The 6,818-nt window shown below is 31.9% G+C and overlaps 1 pseudogene; it reads right to left on the bottom strand.

Annotated features, from left to right (window-relative positions):
- Positions 1–1,706: 1,706 nt before the first annotated feature.
- Positions 1,707–5,079, bottom strand: LOC108457969 (growth-regulating factor 1-like; annotated as a pseudogene).
- Positions 5,080–6,818: the final 1,739 nt, after the last annotated feature.

The raw sequence follows: 6,818 nt of genomic DNA, 5'->3' as shown, positions 1-6,818 counted from the left end.
CTTCTTACTATTGAGTCAATCATGTCAAACTATATTATTTCAGATATTTTAAGGCTTCAACTTTCAGTCCCCCCAATTCTTGGAACCCAACTACCACACTGTGTGTTTCAGATATGGTCCCATCCCATCCCATTGTTGAAATAAATAAAACACATACGTGTCAAGCAGAACTTATTGTGGATCATAGTCAAAGTTGTAATGATAAAAATGATTATTTTATAATTTTTAAATTAATTTAATTTACTTAAATGATGAAATTTGATATTATTACTAATTAAAAATAAAATAATTAAATGATAATTATAAATGATTATTTTGTTTTTAATTAATTAAATTAATAAGCGGTAAATTATAAATAAAAAGTTTAAATCATTATAGAATAATTAAATGAGACAATGATAATATCAAATGATTATTTTTATCTCTTTTATTCATATAATTGATACTATAAAAAAAATCACCTCAAGTCATTCTATGATAAGTTAAAGGGGAAATGATTGTATGAAACAGTGACGTCCCTTTCCAATAGTTTTATGCCACATCAGTATTCTTACCCTGAATTTCAAGATTTTATCTTGAAAAAAATCAAATTCAAATTAAAATATTGAAATTCAGGATAAAATCTTGAAATTCAGGGTAAGAATACTGAAGTGGCATAAAACTATTGAAAATGGATACAGATGACGTGACGTCACTATTTTATACAATCCTTTCTCTAAGTTAAAGAACCCTTTGATCGAAACTAAAATGAAAAAAAATTAAAAATATTTTTCTTTATATTCAAGAAGTTTCAAAGATTATAACTTCCTTTCAAAATTATCAATAAATTTAATTCTAAATTTTAAATCAACTTTCACCTCAAAATTTATGTAGACATATAAAAAACTATGTAGTTATTAGAAAAATCTTAATAAATATTGGAAGAGCTTTCCTCTATTTTAATTCAATATAATCGAAATCCAATGCAAGTATGGAATATGGAAAGAGATGGTCCCATGTGCAAGGCAAATGTGCGTCCTGCCTGGAGTCAAGGAGTTCAATCTCACATATGTTACCAATCTAAGCGGCTGGAAAACATGGGTGTCAACAAAAATGGACCTATCCCGCTTATTCATCATTATGTATTTTGCAAGTTATCTATAATTATTTTTATAATGATTGAAGTTTGCGCACCTGTTTTCATCCCCCACTTTTACTTTTTCTAATCTTCGCTTCCAATTTGGTTTTCTTTTTATTCAATTTCATCCAGTTTGGTTTCAGTAATAATTCATTTTGGTTTATTTTTTACTCAAATTGAAAAAATGGTAAATTATATCAACTTAGCCAAAAAAATTTCTCAATTAAATATTTTGATTTTATAATATATTATATTAGAAAAAGAAACTTCCAAAATATTATATATAGATAGATAGATAGATGAATCATCCAATTATGTGACTTTAGTCATTGCACATTATTTAATTGGGGTTTAAGTTTTAGTGATTATTTATATAAAATCTGAGAAATAAATATTTATAAAAATGGTGAAATGAACACCAAACCTTTGCTTTTCCAAATGCTATATCTAATTAGACTATTATCTAAATATTTTCATAAAAGTTTAGACAGTTATCTAAATACTTTCATTAAAGTTGATCTTTAAAAAGAATGCGTACGTCCTAATTTGCACATTTAACCTTTAAAATATATATATATATATACATGAATTGTATTTTCTTTTCAAAACCGAACCATTTATCACCCCGTAAATACTTTTTAAATACTTTTCCAAACTGAAACATCTTTGATTACAGGCCCAAAAATCTTAGGAAAAATGAGACAATTAATAAGATTATAAAATCAAATCAACTCTCAAACTATAGATACACTATGCACCCACAAATCCAAATGAGCTAAGAATCTTCAATATTCTCTACTTGTAAAGAGAAAGAACAATCAAGTTAAAATTTAACCAAAGATTAAAAGAAAATTCATTAGACAAACACAAAGTTCTTCAAAGATTCTTCTAATCAAGCTCTCCTCCATGCTTAGTTCTTCTCCCAACTTCCCATCTTTAGCTTCGGATTACAGAAGGAATCAAAGTTGAACTTACAAGAGTCGAGCTGAGCACATCATCGCAAAGGCTCGCTCTGTCACAGGACTTATTATTCTCATATATAGAATTGTTCCCAGAATTGTTCCCGGAACTGATATCAGAAAGTGATCTGAAAGGTGTCGTCTGCAGCAGACCTGTTGACAACGAAGATCGTGCATGTGGGCTGCCGGACCAACCTTCGGATAAGAGACTGAGTGCTGATGAGTTCCTGCAGGTACCCGCATTGCTCCCCATGTTGGCTAGGACCTCTCCTAAAGGACCCCCCATTGAACTTCCCCCCGATATTGGTATCCGTTTTGGTTCAGAAATCACTAATGTCGTTTTTGACTACCGAGCTCATTTGGATTGGATCGAATTCCCGAGATAAGCTAAGAGGTGAAAGGGCAAGCTTCTCTTGTGCAGGTGAGGACGAGGATGAAGAGAACTCGGAAGATGTCATAGGAATAGATATAGAGAGTTGGGTCAAGTCCGATCTTAACTCCCCTGGCCAAGTAATGACGGAGTGGATGGATTCACCCTTGGGCCAGTCATCGAATAATTGGTGAAGCAGATTTTGGTCTAGGGTTTCTTGATCAGTAGTGAAGTCTAGGTATGGACCATACTCTTTGGATTCCACGATCGAGCTTCTATGTGACAGATTCACAGGAGAATCATAGGCAACATGTCCAAAATCTAATGGAGAGAATTCCGCAAACGGAACACCTTGTTTTGTAATCATAAACGTCGAGTTGTTGGACTTCAGGTTGGTGGTGGAAGACATCACGGACGATGCCCACGGATCTTGTATTCTGCCACACAAACATCCTCTTCGTTTAGAAACAACTTAAAAGACAGTCGAAATAATGAACATGATTAAAGATCAAGAATTTCGATTTTAATCAGCAATGTATCCTATTAACCAAAGTCAAAATAGAAATAATTGAAAACGCTCCAAGAAAGAGAATCCTAAGTCCCAACTAGAAGGTGTTGTCAATGTCACCAAAGTAAAGATGAAACAATGGGGATCTACTTTAAAGTGAAAAAGAAAGGAGAAGAAAGTATCCCTATTCCAACTGCTCAAAGCAATACCATCCGATAAATCACTAAAGGAATAATACCAATGCAAGCAAATAAAGCAAAATCTCGAACGCATGATCGATATTTTTGTTACCTGTTGACAAGGGCATCCGCAGAATGATGGGTAGCACCAGATTGCCAGTTCTTAAACTGGTGCTGCTGTGCAATCGCGAGGCTGCTAGATGCATCGCCGCCAGTTATCACTGATGTCGACATTGACGAAGACATCGGCAGCACCTTTGGATTAGAGGTCCTAGAGGCAGCATGGCCAGTCTGGCCTTCCACACGCTTTCTTGAACGATGGCGGCCCCTGTTTACGTGCCTTTCACAATACTTTTGGTTGGCAACAGCATCCCGAGAGCACCGCCATTTCTTTCCATCAGTTCGACGACACCTCTCCGGCTCAGGGTCATTGCTGCCAGAGTACCCCAGATGGAAAGAGCCCCATCCCACTACATATAATTTTTTATTATAAACCAAAAATAACCATCCATTGGTCAATATTAAAGACAAGCAAGCACATAAAAAAAAAAGGGAAAAAAATACCTTGTTACATTTTAGCTAAAATTACTTTTAATTTGTGAAAAAAAGAAAGAAAGGGAAACAGAAAACTTCGAGATCATTGCATAAACTGTAAGACATAACTGCAAAATCCAAAATTTCCTGTTACAAGCAGCAAAGTCAAATAGGATACAACAGCAATACATGGAATCTAACAAGCACTTGAAAAAGAAAGAAAACCCAAATAGAGGATTCAAAAACAGAGAAACAACAAAGAAGAGATCTTAGTAAAAAAAAAAGATATTAAACTTACATGAATTGGGAGGCAAATATCCAGCAGGAGAGCTGGTGAAGCCATAAGGATAAAGTGACTTCTTGAGTGGGTTGAGCAAATTGGAAGGCACTGCCACATTAGAAGTGATGTATTTGTAGATCAATGCCTGGTGCTCTAACTCAATCCATTGAGATGGAGAAAATGGTCCTCTGACACCATTAAAACCCCCATGCATGCTTGCATTTAAGCTTCCAGAGCCATAACCTGAAACCACAACATTCAAAGGCTTCACTTGCCCACAACATTTATTGGACATCCATATGCCATAAACCCTTAAAAAAAAAAGACCAAACAGTTTCTGATGGCAAGAAACTTGAAATTTCTACTAGAAAACAAATCTACTTGAACATTTAAGTAGCCCCATATTCAGCACCTAGAAAAATCAGAAACCAAAACAAACCCACCAAAGAAGCAACTTTTTGGACCCAATCCATAAAAAAAAGTTACCTGCATTTCTAGTATATGAGGAGGGTTTAGGTTGATAGTAAGAAAAACCACTATTTTGTGTACTTATCTCCAAAAAGTCACCATCTTTGATGTTGATAAAAGGAACTTCAGAATTGAGTGAAGAGAAGCAGAGCATATGCTCATGGGGGCCAGTGTCAGCTGAGACCAAAGAATTAGATCTCAACAAAGGAGAAGGTTGATGCAATGGCATTGTCTTGGGAGTGAGCAAATCACCACTTCTTTGCAACTTGGAACACTGGCAGTGATCTTCAGATCTTTCTAGCTTAGGCTGAGGTTGAGATGGAGCTCCGTTTTCAGGTCCCAGAATACCATCCAAAACCGGAACCCCAAAATCCATTTTGGAGAAGGAACCAATCAAAACAGCCTCTGAAAAGCATGAGTTGAAGCTTTGAATAATAACAAGTGTTTGAAAAGGGATAAAGAGAGCCACATCTTTAAATGGTGATCTTCATGTCTGTGTTTTGTGGGTTATTTATTTCACTGCTCATAGTTGATTTTTAGTAATATTTGAGATTTAAAAAAAAAAAAAAGTGGAAACTGAGAGGGAACGACAAAAGCTATAGTTACAACAAACCAAACACAGTAACCACATCTCAGCCATGCCCATGCTAGTACTTATTTGTTTATTTATTTATTCAGTTTATTGTTTTCTTCAAGAAAGGACAAAGTTACGGATTTCTCCTTCTACCAGACGAGGAGCCTTTAAAACTTTATATTATTTTATAAATACCAAAACTATTCATGAATTATAGTTTAATTTGTGATTCTATATCTAAGCATTGATTTTGTGTAATTTTATACATAAAATTTTAATTTGATCCAATTCTTGTAAATTATTAACACAATTATTGATACATCATTTTATGTTTATATATTGCATAAATAAATAATTAAATTTATCTAATATAAAAATAAATTGATGTATTTATTAATTTAAAATTGTATGATTAAATCAAAATTAAAGTTTCAAGTATACATTTGAATCACAATTAGAGTTTCACATGTATAATTGCACCAAATTAAAGTTTATGTATACAGTTGCACATTATATTGAAGTTCATATATAATTTTGATATTTATTCTCTTTTTATTATTTTAAGTAGTTTTTTTGGAGAATTAGGAAAAATCTCGTTTTTTAAAGTAAATTAGTAAATTAGGTTGTTTTTTTCTTGAAATTTAAGGAAATAGGTCGTTTTTTGAGAGAAAAATCAAAAACACGTCTTATAACAACTTAATTTTTCAGTGGTGTCAAAAATTACGATTCCAAAATGTCATTTTCGTAAACCGTGCTCGTGGCTAGTATAGAAATATATTAAAATTTGATCTGGTAATTTTGTTTAATTGATAGTTAATTAAGGTACAAGTGTAATGTTCCTAAAATAAGTGGTATTAAAAATTATGGTTTCAGGATCTCGTTTTCATAAATGAACTATTAAATATTTATTATATAAGTGAATTTAATTTTGAATAGATAAATTTTTGAATTAGTATTTAATTAAGGTATAGAAACTAAATTTTAAAAGTATTAAAAGTTCAATTTCTATAGATTTTAATTAAAAAAAAGACTAAGGACTAAAGTGACAATTATACCACCTTAGGGATGATAATGGACGTGTAACAACTTATTTTTTAGTGGTGTTAGAAATGATGGTTTCGGGGCCACAAATTTGACGAATGAGCCCATAAATATTATTATTTAATATTTACGAGTCAAATATAGAATTACGTTGAAATTTGATTTAATGATTTTTGTTAATTGAACGAATAATTAGGTTTAAGTGGCATGTCCCTAAAGTTAAGTGGTTTTAGAAAATGAGGTATTGGGACCTCGTTTCTGTAAACCGAGCACGTAAATATTTTTATTAAATATTTACGGAGTGGTTATATAGATGTATTGAAGTTTGGTCCAGAAATTTTAATATTTAAATAGTTAATTAAAGAAAAATGACTTAATTGTAAAAGTTAAAAATTCATTCGCTATTGATTTTATTAATTAAATAGCTTATTTTGTTAATTGGAGAGCACTTATATCATAATTAAATCACAATGAAAAAGATTAAAAAATTAATTTAAACAAATGATTAAATAAATAATAATAATAAAAGAAACATATCATCTTCTTTATTTTTGAAGTCTTCCACCGAAACTCCATGGCTTTAGCCTCTTCAACCTTCGGTCTTGCTTTTTCTCACGCATGTAAGTTCTTTGGCTATCAGTTTTTAGTAAATTTTATATTTTTAAGTTCGTTTTAACAATTTTATATTGTTGAGTTCGTTTTAGTTTAATCTAGCTAACTCAGAGATTAATTCATAAAAATGTTAAACGTTTAGAATTATGTCATTTTTTAGTTTGAGGTGCTTTTTA

This window comes from Gossypium arboreum, chromosome 10, assembly GCF_025698485.1.
Source record: "Gossypium arboreum isolate Shixiya-1 chromosome 10, ASM2569848v2, whole genome shotgun sequence".
In the NCBI taxonomy this organism is placed as follows: Eukaryota; Viridiplantae; Streptophyta; class Magnoliopsida; order Malvales; family Malvaceae; genus Gossypium; species Gossypium arboreum.
Note: the sequence above shows the minus strand (reverse complement) of the source record. Positions and strands in the feature narration are given on the sequence as shown.